This window comes from Equus caballus, chromosome 9 (assembly GCF_041296265.1).
Source record: "Equus caballus isolate H_3958 breed thoroughbred chromosome 9, TB-T2T, whole genome shotgun sequence".
NCBI classification, from domain to species: domain Eukaryota; kingdom Metazoa; phylum Chordata; class Mammalia; order Perissodactyla; family Equidae; genus Equus; species Equus caballus.
Window position 1 is genome coordinate 86,920,459 of NC_091692.1, and position 24,631 is coordinate 86,945,089.

Sequence of the window (24,631 nt, forward strand, 5' to 3'; positions counted from 1 at the left end):
GGAAAGGCCTTGGGGTGAAGGTTGCAACAGAGATAAAACTGGCCTCCACATTGAGTTATGTTTTACAATCCCAAAACATTACTCAGCAACCCACGCTCCCCGAATCACTCACGCCAAGACAACCTGAGCGAGTCTATGGGAAAAAGTAGGAGAAAGTTCTCGTACTTTCTGATTAGAGCAGGGAAAGCCCAGATCACGTTGGCGATGGTCTGAAGTTGGCTATCTGTCCCCCTGCGCTAGTGGAAAAATAAATTACCAAAGGAAACCGCTTTAGGAATGCCCGAGAAGAACTCGCGGGATGTATGAAACCGCAGAATACCAGACGCCAGCGAGGTTTTTTTTTTTTTCTTTTAAACTTCATGTCGCTCTCAGAAAATGCAGCAGGTCCCCAAATGGTCCAAGCGGAAAAACACACGCCACTTCCCAGTCTTCCCGGGGACACACACCAAGCCCAGAGTGGGGGTCTTGTATCCCCCACTTTCGTTTCCCGGGAGCCTGGGGCCTGCGTGGCAGAGCCGCGTCCCAGCCGGGGCCGGGGGGCCGGGCCGGGGGGCCGGGTCGGCCCTTCCAGGAACGGCGGGGAACTTTCCGCCGCCGCGCCAGAGAGACAATGCCGCGGCCGGCGCCCGCGCCTCCGCGCAGGGAGGGCGCCCCATCGGCGGGGCCGCGGCCACCGGGCGCGCTGTCCCGGCCCCTCTCCGGGAGGACCCCCACCCGCCCCACCTCGGCGCCCGCCGCGGCGGAGCAGACCCCCCGCGCGCCTTCGCCTGGCCCTGCGGCGCCCGGGGACCCCGACCGGGGATGCAGCCGGGAGCCCGGCCGGCGCCTCTCCGCGCGGGGGGCGGGCAGGGGGCGCCGACGCCCCAGGGCGACCCCGCGCGGCCCCGCCGAGCCCGTCCGGGCGCCCGCAACTCACCGGGACCGGGCGGGCCGCTGGGCATTATTCCATCGCGGGCTCGGCGCCCCGGCGCCCTCGCGGGCGATCGCGGCTCGGGGAAGGGCGGGCGGCGGGCGGCGGGCGGGCGGCGCGGGCCGGGCTGCCGAGCGCAGAGGCCCCGCGGCGGCGGCGAGCGCGGGAGCGGAGCGCGGCGCAGGAAGGGGCGGGCGACCATGTGCCGAGGGGAGGAGGCCGCGGCGGCGCGAGCGGCTCGGACGATCCCGCGCGGCGGCGGAGGGCGCGGGTTTCAGGAAATCCAAACCCTTCGACAGGAAATCGGGATCCTGACTAAGCATTCCCGGCCCGCGGCCGCTCCGCGCCGGGGGCTCCCGCCTCGCTTAACCCTTGGGCCGCCGGCGCGCGGGCGGGGGGCAGGCGGGGTCCCCCACACCCCCGCCGGCCTGCCCCCTCCTTGTCCGGCGGTGGAAGGGTGGGATTTGTCCACATAAATCCTTGGCCTTGGGAGGTGCCTTTCTAAGGCCCCCGACACCAGGAGAGGGCCTTGGCCTGTCTCCCATTCTGCAGAGGATGAACTTACAATCTCCTGGCCATTTCCCCTATTTTCAAAACAGAAATGACTTTACCTGGCTGCCCCCTTTCACTGCTTCCCCTCGGCTAATTTCCTCATTTTTGCCCAGGGCTGAGAGGCAGGAACTTTCTGGGTCAGGATGGTATAGTAGTAGTATGGACAGTAAGAGTATGGACGTTGAACTCTGATGTAGGTTGGAATCTGGACTTTGCCTTTTTGGTAAGCTGTGTTACCTTAGGTAAGTCACTTAACTTCTCTGGGCCTCGGTTTCCTCAAATGTGAAATGAGGTGTAATACCTCCCTCGTAGGGTTGATTTGGAGACAAAATGTTTAGACAGAGACGGACACATTGTAAATGCTCAAATAAATGATAGCCATGATTATTATCCTTATTACCATAAGAAATATCAGAGAAAGGAGAGTTTTAACCCATGGGGTGTGTGCTACGCATAGTATTCATGTCTACTTACAAACCCTTAGAACTTCATTTCTCTCCTAATCACCAAGTGATTATTTTTCTTTGCAGCATTTCAGACACTACTCTCTGCCAAGGAAAAGGTTAGTGGCTATGGCAGACCCCCTTCTGGTGAAATCTGAAACTCAGCAAACCTCACCGAATTGGGGATTTTTGCTCTTAACCGGAGCGTCAGGCCTCTGTGGGGGTTTGTGAAAAAATTTGGAGAGGCTTTGCAAAGTTTGAGAAAACCAAAGCAAATCTCTGTCCAGTCAGGGCTGGGCTAGGCTGCCAGTGGGAGTAATTCATTGTGGTTTCCCATGGAAATGCCACACTGGGGTTTTCTACCTGGAGGATGTAGCTCGGTGGTTTTGCTGTAAGTGTTTCAAATTCCTTTGAAGCCCAATCAGACTTTGAAGAGGGAACAACGTGCCCATGAGTGGAAACTGAAGCTTGAAACGAACCCACGAGGAACTGAAAGTTGGGTATCAGCTCTTCTCCTCTAAATAAGGACCAGACATCAGTTTTTAGACCCAGGTTTGCCTCTTTCCTGCAACTCTTTTTCAGTGATCAGAAGCTGTGGGACAAGCTCCGGGCTTGGCACCCGGAATCCAGGGTCCTGCCTCAGGCCCTTTGCAACTGCTGTTCCCTCTGCCTGGAAGAATCTCCACTTGGCTGTTCTTGGCGCTCAGCTCACAGCTCAGAAGTCAGCTCCTCAAAGGGGACTTTCCCCAACCATTGATCTACTTGTCTTTGGCACCTGTGCTCCCACCCCCACCTCTCCCGCACATCACGTGCCCTGTTTCATCCCTTCATAGCCCTTGTCACTATTTAATTTATCCTGTTTATTTGGTGGCTTATTTATCATCTGTCTCCTCCTGCACGAGCCAGCCCCACTAGAGCCGGACTTTTGCTTGTCCCCATCACTCCTGTGTCCCAGTGCCGAGAACAGTGCTAACCCCTAGGAGACCCTCAACAAAGACATATCAAATGGAGGAAAGGAGCAAACCAGACTGGCGTGGCAGGTTCGCTCTGTGCCTGTGCTCCCTGTCTCTTTCACTTTGGTGGAGGGGCCCTCCAATGGGAAAGCCCAGTGTAATGGAAGAAGCGCCAGACGCCCTATTAATGGTTCTGGAAAGTTAGAACTATAAGTAATTAAGACTGTCAGACGACATAACTGCAGTCTCATTGGTGCAGTCCCAGTTAATAGCTCCCTCCTTTGGGCTCCCCCAGCACTTCTGTTCATTTAAAGCACGTATTTATCACGTTGTATTTATCACATTATATGCTCGCTGGATGAGGGCTTTCCCAAAGTCAGATGGCAGACTCGGAGTTGGAGGGAAAGGTAAGGAGCCTACATTTATTGACTGCTTACTCTGAGCCAGGGCAGGGGGGGCGGGGGGGGGCGAGGGGGAGGGGCTGAGCCAGGTGGATGCAAATTCATTAAGAGGCACTGGTTACATGCCTATAACGTGCTCAGAAATATTCAGGGCACTAGATCTGCAAAGATGAACTGTTTTTGCCGTCCAAGAAAGTCAGACAAGAAAGTTCTAATCCGAAGGCAGAGAGATAATTACTCTTACAGAGGTCTGTCCGGGGTGTCATGGGCACAGAGCGGGGAGAAGGGTTCCTCCATCAGCATGAGGGGTGCCTTAGTCAGTTCGGGCTGCTGTAACAGAACACCAGAGATGGGGTGACTTATAAACAGCACTAATTTGCTTCTCGCAGTTCTGGAGGCTGGGAAGCCCGAGATAGGTGCACGTAGATTCGGCGTCTGGTGAGAGCCCGTTTCCTAGTTCACAGACAGCTGTCTTCTCGCTGTGTCCTCACATGGCAAAAAGGGCAAGGGTGAGGGATCTCCCCGGGGTCTCTCGTAAGGGCACTAATCCCATTCATGAGGGCTCCACCGTCATGATCTAATCACCTCCCAAAGGCCCCCACCTCCGAACGCCATCACCTTGGGGGGTAGGATCTCAACCTATGAATTTGAGGGGGACCCAAACATTCACTCTATAGCAGGAGGTTAGAAACCACTTCCAAGAAGTGGGTGGTCTTGAACTAAGTTTCAAGGAAGAGGTAGGGCTTATCCAGGTAGACAAGGAGGCCCAGGCCTGCCAGCCAGAGCAAAAGGTGCGTGTGCTGATGATGGTCAACTCTGAGTCCCCTGGGCCCACCTCTGAGCTCAGCTGCAGCTGCAGTTTGATGCCATCTGTCCAAGGGGCTGTCCCCCCGAAGTGCACACCTCTCCTCCTCTCTGCCTGGAGCCGTCTCCGGGGCTGTGGGGTCTTAGACTGGAAGTGTCCAACAGCCCTGGAGCAGTCCCCAACCAACCAGTGGGTAAGTGTCCCAGCCTCCCATCCCTAAGGGGCAACACTCCTAACGTGCTTTCAACACAGTTCCTCAGAGGGTCCCCAGAGGAACTGAGTCCAGTGGCCCCCAGCAGTAACACTCCTTAAGTCACTCTTCATGCTTTTTCTCTCTTCCCTGCCTCACTCCCTCACTCCCTCATTTGTTCTTCCTGGGATCAATCACCTCCAAAATAAACTAGCTGCACCCAATTCCTTGTCTCAAGATTTGTTTCCGGGGAAACTCAATCCAGGACAGCATTCATTCATTTATTCACAGATGTCGACCAGGCACCCGCTATGTGCCTGAGAAAGACTGAGCTTGAGCACGTAATATATTTGGGTACAAGGTGCTAGATGATCTAAGGAAATAGTGCACCTTCAGACGTGGAAAGCGATGAGACTAAAAAGCTTTGCGCTATTTTACAGTTGAGGAAACTGAGGCACAGGAGTGTTGAGTAATTTGCCCAAGGTCAAACACTTAGTGCGTAGAGGAGTTTGGGAGTCCAGGTCTTAACTACCACCCTATACTGCCTTTCCTGGTGGTTAAAGCTATGGGTGCAGGCTGCAGACAAATTCACCCGTGGGGGAAGTGTAGAGTGAGAAGATGCTGGGATGGAGATTGAATGCTGAGGGACACCGTAGGCGGCAGAGGAAGAGGTGCCCACAAAGAAGACAGGGAGGGTGTGGTCAGAGAAGGGAAGTGGAAGGAACACCAGAGTTCAAGGGAAGAACTTGCTTCTAGAAGGAAGGAATGGCCAACACTCTCAAATGCCCCAGAAAATTCAGTCAAATAAGGATTGGAAAGCAAGTGTCCATTTTATTTGACAGTAGATAATAGAAGGCTGATAACTTTTGCTTGAGCTTCTCAATGAAGTGGAGGGATTGGAAACCAGATTGCAGTGGGTTGAGGAGTGAGTGGGAGACGGCCAGTGCAGACAACTCCTTTCAGAAACATGGCAGTCTAGGTAGTGGGAGTTAAGGGTGGAGGATTCTTTAGAGAGAGTGGGCGAGGGAGCATCTGTGGTTGATGAGAAGGTCCCAGTAGAGTGGGAGAGGTTAGAGGAAGGGTGACGTCACAGATGGAACGGGTCCTGAGGATGAGAGGGGATGGGATATAGGGTGCGGTGGGAGGGGACAAGCCCTGGACCAGAGGAGGGCCCCCTGGCCCACTGGAGTAGAGGACCAGAGAGAAAGGGGCAGAACCCGCAAGTTCCATCATGAGCTTTTTCTGGATTCATAGATTAGGAGTTAGGTGGGTTCTTAAAGTCCCCCTAGTTTAATTCCTCATGAAATTCACACTCTGGGTGAAATGAATTCATTCAAATATAGATGAATAAAAAGTCACTTCAGCCTCATAACTGGAAAAGAAATAGCATAAGAAGCTATTCTGGCCTGAAGTAGGTTAGTGAAGTAGGAAAGGCAAAGATGTGCAGGAGAGATGCCCAGGAGCGGGCACACACACAGCTTGGTGACTGAAGGTTGGAGGGAGAGCGGGAGGCGGTGGTGAGAACATGCGAGGTGGGGACAATGGTGCTCACCTGTGAGGAGGAGGAGGAGGGTGGTATTTTTAACCGTGATAAAGAGCATGGGAGGGGAAGGTTTTGAGGAGGAAGATAATGAGTTCCTGTTTGTGCTTTGTGCCAGGAAAGCAGTGTGGGTGGTGGGTAAGAGCCTGCGGTTTTGTTGGGCTGGGGAGAGGAGGTGGTGGGCTTAAGGGTGGTGGGAAGGGGGGAGGCAGAGGGCTCTGCACAGTTGGTGAGTGGAGGAGTAAGTACCCAAAGAGCTAACATCCTAAAGTAACTTGTCACCGTCTTGCTTCATAGCGATTTCTCTAATGGAGCATTTCTAATCCTTGGCCATATTGACATATTGGACCAGATGATTCTTTGTTGTGGGGAGCTTCTTGTGCTTTGTCGGATGTTCAGCAGCATCCCTAGCCTCTACACACTGGATGCCAGTAGCACCCTCGCAGTTAGGAGACAACAAAAATGTCTCTAGATGTTGCAAAATGTCCCCTGGGAGGCAAAATGCCCCCAGTTGAGAACCACGGCTCTATCATCTTTTCCTCATGTCACGTTAAAATTGTTACTTAAAAACTGCAACTGTGGATAATCTTCTTCAGCAGAAGCACCTATTCCAACGGCAGAGTTAGATTGCCTGGGTTCAAATCCTGGTTTTACCCCTCCCCTGGTTCATAACCTTGGGCAACTTTCTTCTCTTCTCTTGGCTTCTATTTGGTTTTGGTTTTTCTCAGTAAATGAGGTTTTTGAGAGGATGAAGTGACGTAATCCATGTAAAGGACGTGGCTCAGTCTGGAGCCCCTAGTTAGCATTCAGTCGCCACTTGCTGTTCTTAGTAACCTTCACAGTGGTATGGAGGCACAGGTAGACATCTAGCAAGCATTTGGAAATTTGGGCCTGGAGATATGGGTGACACAGATGTATTACAGACAAGAAGGCGCACTTGAGGCTGTGCACATCTATGACATGGCCTGGAGAAAGAGTAGATAGAAAGAAGAAGGGAGATTTAAGCAAGAGCCCCAGGGGACATCTACATTTACTGAGAAGCTGGAGGAAGAGGAGTCTGTAATTGAGTTTGGGGGGTCAGAAATGTAGACAGGGAACTAGGTATGAGTTTTCCATCTAGCCATCGTTGAGCAGCTCCCCGACCTTTGGGTGTTGGGAGGCATGTCAGCAGTTGCTGTACTGTAGAATGATGGTATCCATGCAGTTGCTAAGAGCTCACCTTGACACAGGTGCTATACGGATATCAATGCTCATTTAATGCCCACAAGGCTATGAATTAGGTACTATTTATTACCCCCATTTTATAGATGGAGAAACTGATGCATGGAGAAGTACACTGGTGAGGGAGGGTGAGATCGTCAGCAAGGTAGTGTGGAAGGAGAAAAGGCCTTTCACACAGAGAGGACCACATGAGCAAAAGCAGAGCCCCAAACCCCCTTGTGTATCCATCAGTGTCAGTGGAACAAAGAACATGAGGCAGGTGCAAAGGGCTGGAAGGCAAGACACAGAGGCCCCCCCGAGGGGGACAGTGTTCAGCAGGGCCATGGCGAGCCACACTGGAGCCCAAGGCAAAAGGAGAATTCAGTCATACTGACCCTGTCTTTACTTAAAATTTTGATGTTTTGTTCATCTTGGAATTTTTACATTAATTTTCCTTTTTAAAAATATTGCCTTAAAATATTTTTTATCTTGATTACTGAATTTGTTGGCACCCGCTCAGATGGACTGAACAGAATGCCAAATTCTTCCAGCCTCCTTGACCTTGCTGCTTACCATTCAGATTCCAGCCTGTGCCGCTCCCCTGCCTCTTAGCCAAGAGAAGGCTGGAATCCTGACTTCACCCACACATGACAAGAGCCAATGGGGAAGAGGTAATGCCACAGGAAACCAGGTGCTTTGAGGAAGAGGAAATGGATACTGGGCACCAAAACCCAACAAGTGTCCACTCTAAGAGGTTCCAATTTGGGCCACCTGGAAATCCTTGGTGCAGAGAAGAAAACATTCTGGCGGGGGGCCGGGGCTGAGGGGGAGAGGAGGTAAGGAAAGAATGGGAAGTGGGATCAGCACACATAAGTACCCAGCGAGGTGGTGAAGAACCTGCACTGTGGTAGGTAGCCTGGGTCTAAATTCCAGCTCAACCACCTACTAGAAGTGTGATTTTGCCTAGTGACTTAAAATGTTAAACCTCAGTTTCCTGGCTATGAAATGGGGATAATAAAAGTACCCCTATCATAAAGTTGTCAGGAGGATTAAATGAATTAAGCCACGAATAGTGCTTGAATATAATAAGTAGTCAGTGTTTTTTCTTTTCTTTTAATTCTGGTACCAGCATTTTTGTTACTATTTTTCAAGCTACTGAGTAATGAAGGGGAGAGAGATGGAATAGTAACATGAAGCTTCGAGGGGTTCCACGGAGGATTTTGGTTGATTGGTTGGTTTTTCCAGTTGGGAGAGCAGGAGAAGGAGCCAGCGAAAGGGACAGACAGAAGCTCGCAGTGAGCAGTGATCCCCCACCTGAGGTGGGAACACCTGTTAGACAGTCTCAAGTTGAACTCACCAATTCACAGAAAAGTTAATGACTGGAGCAGGGTTATGCATGCCTGGCCAGCATTGTCAGGGACAGAATCTAGATTTCCTAATGCCCACGGAGGTGTTTCTCTCTGAAAACCTGGCCACCATACTATATCTAGTCATCATCAATCCTGGAGCCACTCCTTGAGCCCAGGTCACAAGAAGGTGAGATGTGATGAGGTCATTCTCATCACCTTGTTAACAAAACCCCCCTCTGCAAAAGCTGAACCTGAAAGAGTCCTGTAGCATGAACACCCAATGGCATTTCCTCCGGAGATGCTCAGCATGGGGGAAAATGCTTTCCATCCTTAGGTTATTAACTTTAAAAGCTTCATTTCCAGCTTTAATGGAGCTTTATGATAAAAGGGTCAGACAAATGGGTCATTGCAACAATCTCTTAAGGAAGGAAGGTCCTCTTCCCTTTTGTGGGAATTAATAAGAGCTTCAGCCTCTTCCCCATCTGGGAACCTCAGGCAGCCCAGAGCAAGCCTTCCCTGACCTTTTTTTTGTGGGGGAAGTCAGTCCCTCATTTATATTCCTATAGCATCTGGGGATCAACACTGGTGGAGCCTTTCCTGCAGTGCACTGCGTCTCCCGCTGTAGACCTGAGGGCGGGGACTGTTATTCACCTCTATACACCCAGCACCTGTCAGGGTGCCGGCGCACATGTGTGCTCAACCCATCTCACAAATGACTGCTTGCACACCTTATGAAACGTCACCGCTCCTCAGCTATGTGGGGAAACCCGCTCACTTCTTGAGAAAGCAAAATTGGGCAAGGCAGATTTCAGAGCACCCTTCTCGAGCTGGTATGTTGTCCAGAGCAGAAGCAGCTGTGTGTGTTAAGAACTAACTATGATGATGATAACCAATAATAGCTAAAAATGTATTGAGTGCTTCCTCTTTGCCTAACACTGTGCTAACGACTCTAAAGGCACTTTCCAAAATTGTCTCATTTAATCTCAAAATAAACTTATGAGGTAAGACTATTAATACGTACATTTTACAGATGAAGAAACTGAGGCTCAGAAAAGTTGCACACAGAGGATCTGTCTTTGGAGCCATTTGCCATTAGCCTCGTGTTCTCTTGCTGCAGACTGAGCTCCAGGGATCAAAATAGGGCATGAAGTTGGCAGACTCCAAATGTAAGGAGTTTATGGTGTATCTGAGCCATCGATTTATCGTGCAAAATAAGAAGTCCCTCTAGTCGGTGCCTACTGTTTCAGAAAAAGCGGAAAATCCTCCCCCGGTGGTTTTGTAAATAGTCCTTAATTGAACTCAGGGTTGGTATCATTACCACCGAGTTCTGCAATTAACCAGCCCAGAGGTTAGTTGCTAGGTTGCACTGCAGAGATATTTACATATACGCATTTTAACTCTAGGCAAGCCTTTCAGCCTGTAAATTGCTTATCCAGCCACAATCCTAGCTGCTAGGAAACTGCCTGGGGCTGTTTCAGGGGAATGAGACAGAGAGAGGATTTCCCAAAGCCAGCTGTTGCCACCCTAGAATAATAACACTAACGATTAAGAACTAACATTTGTATAATCCTTTAAAAATTACAAGATGCATTCTCATACAGCGGCTCTCCTAGTTTATAATTCCTGTGATAGTGGGAGGGGAGGATTGGTGTGAGGGTTATTATTTTAAAGAGGAACCCGTGAAGGCTTGTTTCCTCCTCTGCTATACGTAGCCTTTCATTCACAAATATTCAGTGGGCACCTACTGTGTGCTAGGCACTGTACTATGTGCTGGAATATGATGGTGAACAAAATGGACACTCTCCCTGGACTCATGAAGCTTTGAGTCTACTGGGGAGAAAGACCATACTCAAATAATAAACACAAATAAATGTAAAATTACAATGCCTGTAGTGCTGCTAGCAGAGAGGTGAAAAATGCATCAAGCCTGCAACGGAAGGGCTTAACCTAATCAAGATCAGGAAAGACTCTTCTGATCCTGATGAATAGAGCTAACTAGGCAAAGAAAGAGGGAAAAGGGTTTTAAGTGGAGGGTTTTAAGCATGCATAAATGTCCTAGGGCGAAAGGGAGTGTATCAGTTAGCTTTTGCTGCATGACAAAGCACTCCAAAATTTAGTGGCTTAAACAAGAACCATTCGGCCCTTAATTCTGTGGATTGGCAACTTGGCTGGAATCAGCTGGGCAGTTTTCCTCTGATCTCAGTTGGCCTCACTAGTACACTTGTCGTCATCTCCCAGGTCAGCCAAAGGGCTTCTCTGCCTTATGTTCTTGCACATCCTCTAGAAGGATGGTCTGGGGTTTTTGACCAGGCAGCAGGGTTCTGAGAGGAGCAGGAGAGGAGCAAGCTGCGTCACCTTTTATAGCCCAAGCTCAGAGTCACACAGCCTCATTTCTGCCACCGTCTATTGGTCAGAGCGTCTTTAAATAGAATCAATAGGATATAGAATCTTAGAAAAGGAAGGGATTTTTCAGCATAGTGTGGTCCAAGTAACAAATCATAGGTGTGTACCAAATATTGTTTGAACGAATGGAAGGATGAACACACCACATATGCTCATCTTCAGTGTCTCCAGTCCGTGGAATATTGTACTGAGGGCCTGGAACTAGTTTCTCTACCTTGGGTCCTTTTTGTCTCCTTGTCCTTACTCCCTCCACCGTGAGGTCAGAGAAGTTTATCTAAAGTGCAAACCTGACCTTATAATCTTCAGTGTTTCCCCAGAGCCTGCCAAGGCATTGGTACATCAAAATCGCCTAGGAGGGGCTGTTTAAAATGCAAACTCCTGCCTTCCCCCTAGGGTCGCCAAATCTGAATTTATGGGCTTGGGAACTTGGCTGGATATTTCTTAAAAGCTGTCCCAAGGTGTTAGATACAGCTGATCCCCAGCTTTTGGGGGCCACTGGCTACAAGGTCGTCCAGATGCAAGTTTTTCAAAAAAGATTCTCTACCGCTATTGATCTCTTCAGCTCAGACATTGCTTCTTTAAGAAAGGGTCTCACCTCTCCCTCTACATCACCCCTATTCCTTTCACTGTGAATTATTAAAATATTCAATCAATTTACATGTTTAATATTTGTAATATTATTATGTATATGATATAATACATACTGTGTATCCCCTGTGGACCCTGACGGAGGGTCTTTATATATGGGAACTGAATATTAAAATCAATTTACATATGTGCCACATTCTCACTCCCCTTCCACAGCCCTTGCCCCCACTCCCAGGTAAACTGGGAGGTCCTTGAGGATCATAGTCATCATGTTAACCTCAGTGCCTGCCAGAGGGCCTGGTGCAAAGTTGATCCAGTTTTGGAACAATTGATCCAAATGTCCATTGATAGGTGAATAGATAAACAAAATGTGGTATATACGTATGTTATTCAGCCGTGGAAAGGAAGCAAATTCTAACACATGCTCCAACATGGATGCACTCTGAGGACATTATGCTATGTGAAATATGCCAGTTACGAAAAGAAAAATACTATATAATGCAACTTATGCGAGATACTGAGAACAGCCAAATTCATAGAGACAGACAGAAGAATGGTGGTTGCCAGGGGCTAGGGGAGGGGGTAATGAGGAGTTAGTGTTGAATGGGTACAGAGTTTCAGTTTTGGAAGACAAAAAGAGTTCCGGAAATGGGTGGGGGTGATGGTTGTACAACAATGGGAATGTACTTAATAAGACTGGAATGTGCACTTAAAAATGGCACAGTATAAGAAAATTTAAGATGATAAATTTTATGTCACATGTATTTTATAATGATTAAAAATTTAAAAAGAAATCATTGAACCAATGAAAGTATGATGGTCACCAGGCATTTGTTGAACACCTCCAGGATCAGAGCATTTCCTGACACACAGACTTTGCCAGAGACCAGCTCATGGGCTCCATTATAACTTGGATTCCTTAAGATAATGGCTCTGCACATATTCCATAGCATCGCTGATGGGTGACGGCCAGCTGAGGTTGGGCCAATGCTGCTAGCTCCCCATCTATCTCTGCCTGGCTCCTGAGGCTTGGCCCCTCTCCCGTTTCCTTCTCCATTCCCGCCTGTGGTCTCGGCACTGTTCTCCCTCGCCGACTTGGCGTGCCTCTGCCCCAGTGGCTGTCTTTGCCCCAGACTCCCACAGCTAATGGCCCTGCCCTAGACAGACCCAGAGGACTCAGCTCCCAGCTCAGGCCAGCCTCCTTGGAAGAAGCAATCAGATAGAAACTTCTTTCTTAAATAGAGCCAAGGCCTCTATCCTTATAACTCTCCTTTCTATGTTTCAAATTCTACCTTCTGGAACAGTACAGAGCAAGCCCGACCCCTCTTCCCATCCAGCAGCTTTTCAAACACTCAGACCCAGCTCTGATGATCCTCCCCAAGTATCTCTCAGGTCTTCAGTTTCTCAGATAACAGATTTCTAGATCCTTCTTTCCACCCAGTTCCCCTTGTCTGACCCCCATGACAATTTATTCATGTACTTTTCAAATATGGCTCACAGAAATAAATAAACTCCCCAGATGGCATCTAACCAGTGCAGAGAAGAACAGGATTATTATTTCCATGATGTGGACCCAAATTTGCTGAAATGAATCCAAATAGCCATTATGTTTTTAAACAGCCATAAACCCAAGGTCAGCTTGTTTAACCACAAACTTCCTACATCAGCCCAAATGGCAATTAAATGAGTATACTTAAAACTTCAGATTGTCTCAAATATCTACGTGTGCTACCCATTGAACAGCCTTTGAGCGATTTCAATTGTTTTAATATCTTTTCATTAATTTGTCTTAAAAGTTAATTAGGGGTCGGCCTCGTAGCCAAGCGGTGGGGTTTGTGCGGTCTGGTTTGGCAGCCCAGGGTTTGCCAGTTCAGATCCTGGGTGCAGACCTACACAGGGCTCATCAAGTCATGCTGTGGCAGCATCTCAAATAGAAGAACTGGTATGATTTACAACTAGCATGTACAACTATGTGCTGGGGCTTTGAGGAGAAAGGGAGAAAGGGAAAAAAAGAGGAGAATTGGCAACAGGTTAGCTCAGAGCCAATCATCCTTACCAAAAAGCCAAAAAAAAAAAAAAAAAAGAAAAAAGTTAATTAATTTGCACCTGGAATTTCTCTAGTCCTCACTCCATTTACAGTCACATCTTGCATTTCACAGGCTGGTTGCCCTCACTTGCCCAGGCAGATCTCACCCCCTCTCCCTCAAAGTCTGACCCAGTTATTTCTGGGATTCCCAAGGGGGTCTCATGTGGGCTCTAAACAGGCCTCTCAGCTTCATCTACTCCAAGCCCTTTGTGGCCGTCCTCTGCCCTTGAGCCCTCCCCCCAGCTTCCTGGCCCTGCCCCTCTCCCAGCACCAGGCACAGAATCACAGAGTCCCTGCCCAGACTGATGTCTCCAGGGTCCCCTAGGCCAGAAACTCAAGATGCAGTTCTGTTCGTACCTTGTCTCACTAAGCCTCTTCTGCTGCCATCTCCTTCTGCAGGGATGGCCACGGGGATGCCTCCGAGGGGCCCCTGTCCCATCACTCTTCATCAGTTACCCCAATCCAAACACAAGACGTAAAGTGTGAATGGAAGGATCTTTAGAATTCTTTGCCGTTTTTATCTCTAGCACACAAACTAAGCAAAACCTGTCATTTCCACGCAAACTTAGCTCTGAAACCCTAGAGATCCCATTGCCTGTGTCCCCACACCCCATCCTGTTCAGATGATAAAGCTGAGACCCCACAGGGAAAGTTATTTAAGCAGAGAGTGTTAAAATGTTAAAACCAGGAATAAATCCTGGTCTCCTGAGATCCCCAGGAAACCATACACCCCGCTCCCCCAATCCTAACAAGGTTAGGCAACTTCAAGTCATATATCTGGAAACTTCAAGCTATTTTTTAAATAATTATGTTTTGTGTTAGACGCCAACACTTCATCCAAGCTGTGGCTCTCCCTTCACCCCAATCTGTCACTGTTCTTTTCCATTAGGTACCAACTAGGTTTCTGTTAGGAAAAGATTGACAAAATCCAGCAGCGATATTGCTAGAAAACATGAAGTCTTTTTTCCAACTGTAAGTTGAACAAGTTTTTCCTAAGGGCAAATGCTAAAAAAAGATAAGCAGGTGAATCTCGTATTTTTCTGAGATTGAGAGCGGATGTTTCTCTCCTATTGGATTTGCTATTTTCTCTGAAGGTGGTCTCTGAGCCAGGCTTCTCCTTGGACTGTGGAAAAATCATTACTCCCACCTGTGCCTCACTTTACTCATGTGTAGAATGGGATTACAGTGTGCCTGTAGGGACTTCTAAAAGGAAAGTGGTACCCGGCAAGCCTGGTGACAGCATCGTTTCATCCATCCGCCCCTTCATTGATTCATGTATTCATCAAGGATTTATTGAGCATTTCCTAGATTCATTCATTCAACGAATATTTACTGAGCATCAACTATGTGCCAGGCACTGTTCTTGGTGCTTAGAATATCTCAGTGAACAAAAAATAAATAAAAGAGACAAAAATCCCTGTCCTTGTGGAGCCTACATTTTAGTGGGGAAAAATCAGCACAGAAAATTAGTAAATGACATCATATATCAGAGGTGATAAGGTCCATGGAGCAGAGAGAAGCAGAAGATCGATGAAGGGGAGGTCACAAGGACTGGGACGGGGTGGAGCCAAGGCTGTCATTTTTCTTTCTATTGTGTAAATAGGCATAACAAAATTTACCATTTTAACCCCATTTTTAAGTGCACAGTTCAGGGGCATTAAGTGCATTCACATTGTTGTGCAACCTTCACCATCATCCATCTCCAAAACTTTTTCATCTTCCCAAACTGGAACTCTGTACCCATTAGACACTAACTCCCCATTTCCCCAAGATGCTGACTTATTTCACTTAGCATGACGTCCTCAAAGTTCATCCATATTGTAACATATGTCAGACTTTCACTCCTGTTTAAGGCTGAATACTATCCCATCATATGTATATACCCCATTTTGTTTATCCATTCATCTGTCAATGGACACATGGGTTGTTCCCATCTTTGGCTATTGTGAATAATGCTGCTATGGACGAGGGTGTACACATATCTGGTTGAATCTCTGCTTTCAATTCTCTTGTGTATCTACCCAGAAGTGGAATTGCTAGATCATATGGTAATTCTATGTTTAATTTTTTGAGAAATCACCATACTGTTTTCCACAGCAACTGCACCTTTTTACATTTCTACCAGCAATGCCCAAGGATTCCAATTTCTCCACATCCTCACCATCATTGGTTGTTTTCTGTTTGTTTGTGGTTTTCTTTGGTGAGGAAGATTAGCCCTGAGCTAACATCTATGCCAGTCTTCCTCTACTTTGTATGTGGGTTGCCTCCACAGCATGGCTTGAAGAGTGGCATAGGTCTGTGCCCAGGATCCAAACCTGTGCACCTGGCCACTGAAGTGGAGCATGTGAACTTAACTGCTATGTCACAGGCAGGCCCCTGTTTTCTGTATTTTTGATAGTATTCATCCTAATGGGTATAAAGTGGCATCTCATTGTTGTGATTTGCATTTTCCTAATGATTAGTGACGATGAGAATCTTTTCATGTGCATATTGGCCGTTTGTGTATCTTCTTTGGAGAAATATTTGTTCAAGTTCTTTGCTCATTTTGGCATTGGGTTGGTTTTGTTGTTGTTGAGCTTTAGAAGTTCTTTTTTACATTCTCAATATTAATGCCTTATCGGATATGTAATTTGCAAATATTTTCTCCCATTCTGTGGGAGGCTGCCATTTTAAATAAGAGTAGTCAGATTGAGCTTCACAGAGAATGTGTCCTTTGGGCAAAGACCTGAAGGAGGTGCCATTTTAAGCAAAGGAAATGGCAAGTTCAAAGGCTTTCAAGAGGGAGTATGGCTGGTGTGTTTGATAACTGCATTCTAGAAGTAGAATGAAAGGCTGAGAGTAGATGACAGCAGAAGAGGTAATGTGGGACCTGGTCACTGAGCCCTCTGTAGGTCATTATACTTGAGCTTATTCACTGAGAAAAATGGGGAGTCCCTGTAGGATTTTAAACAGAAAGAGTGATGAGATCAGATTTAGGATCCACGGCCAAGGATCCCTCAGAGAACAAGATGCAGGCTTTGGTTTTAAATAGCTCCCAATTTTTTTCCTTTGAGAGAGAGAATGAGAAAAGTAAAGAAGCAATTGTGATTTTTACAATTTGATGTCTCAAAGTGAACACATGTGTGCTCACAGGATGGTTTTCTTGAAGGTGGTCCCTGTCAGTCAATCAACAATACAGGTTTACCCATTGAGCGTCTCCGGAGTGCTGTGGCAGTAAACGGTGAATCGGAGAAGTTCCAACATTGTGAAACTTGTGTTGTAAGGATGCTTATTAAAATACTGATTCCTGGGCCCTCCTTTGGGCTTCCAGAAGCAGAATCTGAGAAAATGGTAGATGGAGGGAATGAAAAGCACTATAAACAAGACCCTAAGGTCGTTCTTAAATGATTGTAGGTTAGGCCACTGCCTTAGGGATTCAGAATCAAGGCAGGCATGGGGGGGCGTGGTTGCAAGGATGGTGATTTTCCTTCCCCTTGCTTGTGTCTCCGCGGAGGGACCTCCTTTAGTAACACTCCAGGACCTCGAGCATGTGATTGGTGGTGACGACCAGTGGGTGGAGCTAAGCCGATAAAAGGCTCCAAGCGCTGGGACAGACCGCAGGAGGCAGCAAGCCTGAGTGTCATGCCTGCTGCATGGCCCGGACTCTCCTTGGGCTGGAATGTCCCTAGGTCTAGAGCGGGCAAAGAGTGCTAGCAAACCATTCAGCTAGAAGTATAAAGCCATGACCTACCCTCAGTTTTATCAGCCATAAACATGCCATTGCGATTGCCATTCCTGTGTGCACCGCCTCTCTGCCCTGGTTCCATGGTCGCTAGGGGAAGAAAGGGATTATTATTTCCTGACCCCCTAAGGCCCCAGCAGCTGCTCTCAGCCCTGAATGGGAAACAGGCAGGGTTGTCTTGCTGATTCTTCCTCTGCACCGCCCACCTTGCTTTGGATTCTCCTCATATGCTGCGTGCAACAGATGGTTGACCGAACCAGAATCCAGCTCTACTGTCTGTTGCTCAAGGAGCGATGGAAGAAAACTAACATTTCTCCACTTGCCTAAGACAGGCCGGGCATTGTGCTGGGTCCTTTCCATGATCTCATTTGCGTCCTCCCAATAAGTACATTTTATTCTCCCCAGAGGAGGAAACTGAAGCTCAGAGGTGAAGCCACTTGCTCAAGGCCATGGATCTGCCTGATTGCAAAACGCAAGCCTCTTCCCTTACGCCAGTGGAAACTCCTTTCCAAGGAGTTTCCAGGGTTCTGAAAAGGCGCCTTAGGAGCTGCAGGCGGACAGGCAAGGAGAGGGAGAGGAGGCTGGCTCTCAGGGATCCGAGTCCTCCTCTGCCCTTCAGCCTGAGCCACAGGCCTTTTTATCTGTTTCATATGACTTATTGTCAATTCTAGAAAATTTCTTTATTTCCTTGCATTTGAATGTTTCCATGTCATCAGAAGAAGCTCACCACTCAATTCTTTATTCCCGATCAGGTGTATTAAATCAATGGTACATTTTATAGTCAATGGCATCTTAAGATCAAGGAATAGACTATTAGCATTACATAGAAAAATTCATTTGCAAAATGCTTTTATGTTTAAACAAAACAAAACAAGAAGATGTGAACTGCACCATGTCACTGACCCCTCTCCCCTCCATGCCCCAGGCGTCCTTCTTGCTCCCCCTCATTGAAGCTCCCCGGCTTGTGGCTCAGCCCCTCGAAGCCCTGGGCTTGTCCTCGGCTCTCCTGTCCTAGACGCACATTTGCAGTGAGGTCTCATGACTGAGGATGACATCACAGATTCATGGTTACTAGAGCATTTTGTTCAATTTCCTCCTTTATAGGTAGGGAAACTGAGGTCCCAATTTATTAAGAAAAGGGCTTCACTCCAACTGACGACCCAGGATGGTGAGCAAGGACCAGGGCGTAAGGTGAGACAGGAGAGAGTGGGGAGTTCGGTGGAGGTGGGGCGTCAGCGTGAGACGCCGCCCCCACAAGCTCTGGATTTACCGGAGGGACGTGGGGCTTCCTACCGCACGTGGGGTGGGGATTAGCCCTAATTCAGCTCATCTCTAAAAACAGATGACCTCAGCTGACCCTTGGGTTATGGTAAATTATAGCTTGCATTAGTTTTTGCTTAATTCTTTAAAATGTGCCATGATGAATACTGTCTATAATTGTTTACATTTCTAGTTTTCTTTAAAAATTTTAGGATCACTCTTCGAAATGTCAACAATCATGAAATCTTTTGAAAAGGAGGATGGAGCACATAGCAAGGAAAGACATATGTGTCTCTGTATGTGTTACAGTTTCCCAAAGGACGGTGGATTTGTCTATTTCTCTTTTCGGTTCTGTCACTTTTTGCTTTGTATGTGTTTGAGACTATATTATTAGATGCTTCTGAATTTAGAATTGTTCTATCTTCCTGGTCGATGTAACTTTTTTCATTATGAAATGTTCCTTTTTATCTCTTGTAATGATTCTTGACCTAAAGTCTGTATTTTCTGATTGAAGTAGAGCTATGCCAGCTTTCTTTTAGTGAGAGTTTGCATTCTATATCTTTTTCTGTCTTGTTATTTTCCATTTTTCTATGTCTTTAAAGTGTGTCTTTTCAGAGCAGCATGTAGCTGCTCTTTTTTTAAAATCCAGTCTGACAATGTTTATCTTTAAATTGGATTATTTAGTTCAGTTACATTTAATGTAATTATTGATAGATTTGGTTTGTATGTGTGTGTGTGGTCTTAGTTTGTAATTTATCAAGATATGAAGACTGGCCCCTCATTATGTTTTGAGATCCTGGTCTTGACTCTGTTTTCTATCAGTAGAAGACAGAGTTGATGCAGCCAGATGCAATACAAATTTAGAGAGACTCAAATGCATAACCCCCCAGAAATCATTTGCATTTTCACAGTTGCTAGTGATGCCAATAACCTGAAGAAATGACCAATGGCAGGAATCTCATCAGCACCTGGGCAGGTGAGCTGTCTCCGGCCTGGAACTCCTCCAGGGAGCGTGTCCTCAGAGCCAGCCCTGACTAGGATGACAGTGTGACCAGAGAAGTTCAACCGAAAATAAAAGAACATTTCTCTAATGCGTCTCTGGTTCTATTTCTGATTTCTACTTTGGCTACTGGTGAGCGAAATATTCTACATTAAAGCAGAAAAGAGCAGACTCTAAGTTCCTTATAAGTAGAGTCTATAACCACCTGCTACCTACTTCTCCCTCGATGCCTGGCATGGATTAAATTCTTATGATATGTTTGTTGAATGAATAAGTGAACAACACAAAATATGTAGCTTAAAGATCTTCCTATCTCAGCCATTATGTTGCTGTCTGGCCTTGGGCAAGTCATTTCCCCTCTTTGGGCTTTAGTTCATCTTGGACTATTTCCAGAATGTGAGATGCATTCCCCTCATACAAAAATACGATAATGTTAAAAAGCAGAATCAGAGAGTGAGGAAGTCACCCCCTTCCAGACTCTCTTTCCGTAGTTCTGTTTATTTCAGAGAGAAAGTCTCAGTTTTCTATTAGTAAATTGTTAGCACAGCTTAAACACTTGCTAATGTCTCATCTTTTAAAAAATGTTCCATTTTAACACAGACAGGATAGGTCTCAGGTTCAGAACCTTGGCTGGAATAATTAAAATCTAATAACATTGTTTCATTTCCATGTTGTTCACTTTGAACAGCCACCTTTCATTTATGATAAGTGATATTGTTTGTGATTTTGAAAATAAACCTATTTGATTTTTAAAAAGTGGATCAAGGAGCTGGCCGGGTGGCACAGCAGTTAAGCTCGCACGTTCTGCTTCGGTGGCCCAGGGTTCGCCAGTTCCGATCCTGGGTGCAGACATGGCACTGCTTGTCAAGCCATGCTGTGGTAGGCATGCCACATATAAAGTAGAGGAAGATGGGCCCGGTGTTAGCTCAGGGCCAGTCTTCCTCAGCAAAAAGATGAGGATTGGCAGCAAATGTCAGCTCACAGCTAATCTTCCTCAAAAATAAAAAAAGTGGATCAAAACAAAATGAAGAGTAAATGACAATGCATGCGGCAGCCCCCCTTCATCCTTTGAAAGCAGCCAAGGGCGGCCTTCTCTGCCCAGGGCTGCTAGGCGGGGCTAGGGGTCTGCGTTGGAATGATTGAACACTCTGAGGATTTTATGTGCGCAGGGAATGATGCAAAGATGCGGGGAGAGGGGATAACGTCCACGCTGCTTGCAGGAGATTCAAAAGTCCATCGATAAATATCTACTGCGGGGACATCTGTGCCTGCCTTAGGACCTAGCAGTTCCACTGGAATTGCTATTCCTAAGAAAAACAAGTGCACATGTCCACCAAAACACAGGTATAAGCATTGTCACAGTGGCGTTATTCATCATAGCCAAAAACTAGAAATAACCCAAATGTCCATAAAAAGGAGAGTGGGTGAAACATTTTGGTAAAATCATACCACGAAGTATTTATACTGCAATTGCAAAAAAAAAAAGGAACAATGAACCATTACTACAAGAAACCACATGGATGAATCTCACAGATATGATGGGAGAGAGAAAAAAAGAAACCAAGCACCAAAGAGTAGAGATTGTATGGTCCTACCTACGTGCAGTCCAAAACCAGGCAAAACTAATCGAAGCCAATAGAGTCAGAAAAGTGATTACCTTTTAGAGGGGATGGTGGATGAATTGGGAGGGGCCGTGAGGAAGCCTTCTGAGGTGTTAGAAATATTCTGCTTTCTGAACAGAGTGGTCTACACAGGTGTAGACGTATTTAAGATGTACACGTAAAAATTATGCACTTCACTCTAAGTCATACCTCAGTTAAAAAGGAAACAAAGCCCAGTAGCCCGAGTGATGTCCAGGGTTGGCAGTCCTGGTGGCTACACTCTAATTAGACTATGGCTGTGACAGCCCTTGGCCGTGTTCTCGGCTGCGCAGCCTCCCTCGGTCCCCGCTTGGTGTCGGAGCCAGGTTTGCCAGCCCGCCTGTTGATACTTGAGCATCCTGCTCTCCTGCCAGTAAATTCTTTTCGCGTTCGTGTTGGCCCGAGTCTCTCGCTTTGTTGGTGACCTACGCCCTTTCCTAGCCTGTAGCCTGGGTCTGGAAGTAGAATCAAATAAAACAACAAATGTGATTGTATCCGTCAATTGTAAACAACCGAGATGCATGAAAGTCATTATTAGTAGTTTAAAAAAAGGCAGAGGAAATTGGCGTATGAAATGCTCAGTTAGTTTGAAACAAAATCATTTGAAACCCTGCTTTGTAAAGGCTGCCTAATTGCAGAAGCTATAAACTCTCCTGGGAAAACAACCATTAAAAAAAAGCATGACATTTCAAAATGTAATACAAGTCGGGACCGACTAGTTCTTGATGGTTATTGTAGCGAATTGTTATTTTGGTTTAATGGGACACTTTAAAAATACAATTAGATCTTTAGACTCTGGCAGAATAAAAGCACATAATGAAATGAAGATAGCAGGTATATTGGAAGATAACGTTACATAAGGAAATTATTTTGGTGAACTTTATTTGAATCAGGATGATTCATAATTGTATAATTAGATGCTTCAGCTTAAACATGAAATGCAGTAAATTATACAAGCAGCAAACATCTCTTCCTGGTGTTTCTCAGTGAACTATATTAACGAGACATTGATATTGGGGGTTTTTTCCAGGCAACAGTTTATGATTAGTTGATAGCCTCATGTCTGCAAACATTTCCTCTTAGTTTGGAACGTGAACATTCAGGGTACCAGTTCTCCTGTGTTCACTCACCATTTCCTGAGGTCTGGGTCTCCTGGGGACTCATGTCCCACCATGACCTTGGCACCCTAGAGGGTGTGGCCACATCGGCAGTGCATTGTGGGAGCTGCTCATAGAATGGCTGGGATACAGGGCAGACTGGCTTCTGTGTCGGAATCTCAGACTGATGCTTTGTTGCTGGAACTGGACTGGCTTTCCTGCCCCTTCCTCCTACCACCTTTGTTCAGCTATTCTGGTCTGGATCTATCTTGGGCAGAAGCGCATCTGTCACCCAAGAGTTGGCTGATTCAATCATTGGAGATTAAACATTTGGGCACAGTTTTATGAGTCGCACCAATACTGCCTCATTGGAGACTCTCAGTCACCCTAGGGCTAGATATTGTCCTCAGCCCTTTGTTTGAAAATGAGAAAAGCACAGAAGGATAGTCACGTGCCAAGACTGAGAGGCTAGTGGCAAAGCAGGATCAAACTCAGGTTCAAACTGGCTAGATAATTTGTGTGGCCCAGTGCAAAAAGATGTGGAGCCCTCTGTTTAAAAATTATTAAGAATTTCGAGATGGTGACAGCAAAGCATTAAACTGAGAGCAAGACCCTTCTGAGTGCCTGCACGGGTCCCATGTCCATGATGCTGGCTCTGCTCAGCTTAGTCTGATTCCAAACTCCGGGTCTTTCACAAATGGTGTTGGGGTTGAGGGGGCACCTTTCATCCTTGCCTGAGCTCTAAGCCAACTGAGAGAAACAAAATTGTCAGGCAGATGGTGAGAAAAATATCAGCTTTGTTTTAGATAAAGGTGAGGCTGGGGATTGTGGCATAGGTGTGCAGTGGAGTGGGCTGCCTAAATCTGAAACTATAGTGACAGCGCTGTCCCCAGTAGCTCTAGAAAAGGGAAAATGTGTCCCAGGAGGACAGAGTCTTCACTGCTCAGCCTCTGCATGGCCAGTAGTGAAGTGGGACTGGTTCTCCACACACAGGTGGATCCCAAGGAGGAAGAGAGAAGGAGTGGCTGACCTACACCTCCCAGTTCCTGCTTCTAAAACTCACCAGTCACTTCTCCTCTCTTGGGAGGAGTAATGGAGGAGGCAGGAAGAGCCCAGGTGTGCCCTGTTGAGGGTTATCCCTGAGTGTGGTGGGCTGCTTCTAAAGTGGTTCTCAAAGACCCTGGCTACCAGGTATTCACACCCTGCTTTAATCCCCTCCTCATCAGTTGTATCCAGGTGCCTAATGAAGTCCTGCACTAGAATTGGCAGTGGTCCCAAGGAGTCGAGCTTGGTTCATTTATTCACTCATTCATTCTGCAAGCATTTATTAGCCAGGCATTTTTTCAGATGCCAAGGAACACAGCAGTGAACAAGACAAACAGATCTTGCTCTATGAGCTGACATTTCATTGGGGAGAAGCAGGCAATAAAGAAACAAAAAAGCAAAATATATATTATCCTGGGTGGCAAATAAATGCCATGGAGAAAAATAACTGAGAGAAGTGGGGACAGGGCATGGTGAGAAGTATTGCGATTTAAAATAAGATGGTTAGGGGGCCAGCCCAGTGGTGCAGCGCTTAAGTGTACATGTTCCACTTTGGAGGCCCAGGGTCTGCCAGTTCGGATCCCGGGTGCGGACACGGCACCGCTTGGCAAGCCATGCTGTGGCAGGTGTCCCACATGTAAAGTGGAGGAAGATGGGCATGGATGTTAGCTCAGGGCCAGTCTTCCTCAGCAAAAAAAAGAGGAGGATTGGCAGCAGATATTAGCTCAGAGTTAGTCTTCCTCAAAATAAATAAATAAATAAATAAAATAGGATGGTTAGGCAACAAAATATGTCAAAGTGTCTTTACACAGAAACACATGTAAAACAAGGTTGTGTATTGATCAATTGTTGAAAATGTTGTGACCAGAGGCTGGCCGGAACCTAACCCTGTATTTCTCCTAAGAGCAATGATTCAGTATTCACAGCAACTTTGTAACCACAGAGAATAAGGAGAATGTAAATAATTGGTGAATATGAGTAATAGGTGCACGGGACTTTCTTGTTCTAGTCTTGCAATTCTTCTTTAAGTTTGGAATTATATAAAAATAAAACATTACCCAAAAAACTGAAACAAAATAAAATAGGATGATTAGGGAAGACCTCAGTGAAAAAGCGACAGTTGGGCAAAGGCCAGATCATGCAGGGTCTGTAGGCCATTGTAAGGCCCTGGTTTGATGAAAGAGAAATGGTGCTGATCACTGATATGGGCACATGCATTTTCTCTTCTGGCAAAGCGAGGAAGTGTTGGCAAGTCACTTTGCAAGCCTCAGATTCCTCGTCTGAATAACTGTTGTTATGGGTTGAACTGTGTCCCCCACAATTCATATGTTGCAGTCCTAACCCCCAGGACCTCAGAATGTGACTGTATTTGGAGAGAGGGTCTTTAAAGAGGTAATTAAGTCAAAATGAGGTCGTTAGGGTGGGCCCTACTCCAATCTGACTGGTGTC

At 46.7% G+C, this 24,631-nt stretch overlaps 1 protein-coding gene across 2 annotated transcripts in view; it reads right to left on the bottom strand.

The window, feature by feature from the left end:
* ASAP1 (ArfGAP with SH3 domain, ankyrin repeat and PH domain 1) overlaps positions 1 to 1,284 on the bottom strand; it is a 349,163-nt gene extending 347,879 nt beyond the window's left edge. For both annotated transcript variants that reach the window (XM_070221826.1, XM_023648976.2), the window contains exon 1: positions 917 to 1,284. The gene's annotated coding sequence lies outside the window, so the exon portion shown is untranslated. The remainder of the gene's footprint in view (positions 1 to 916) is intronic.
* Positions 1,285 to 24,631: the final 23,347 nt, after the last annotated feature.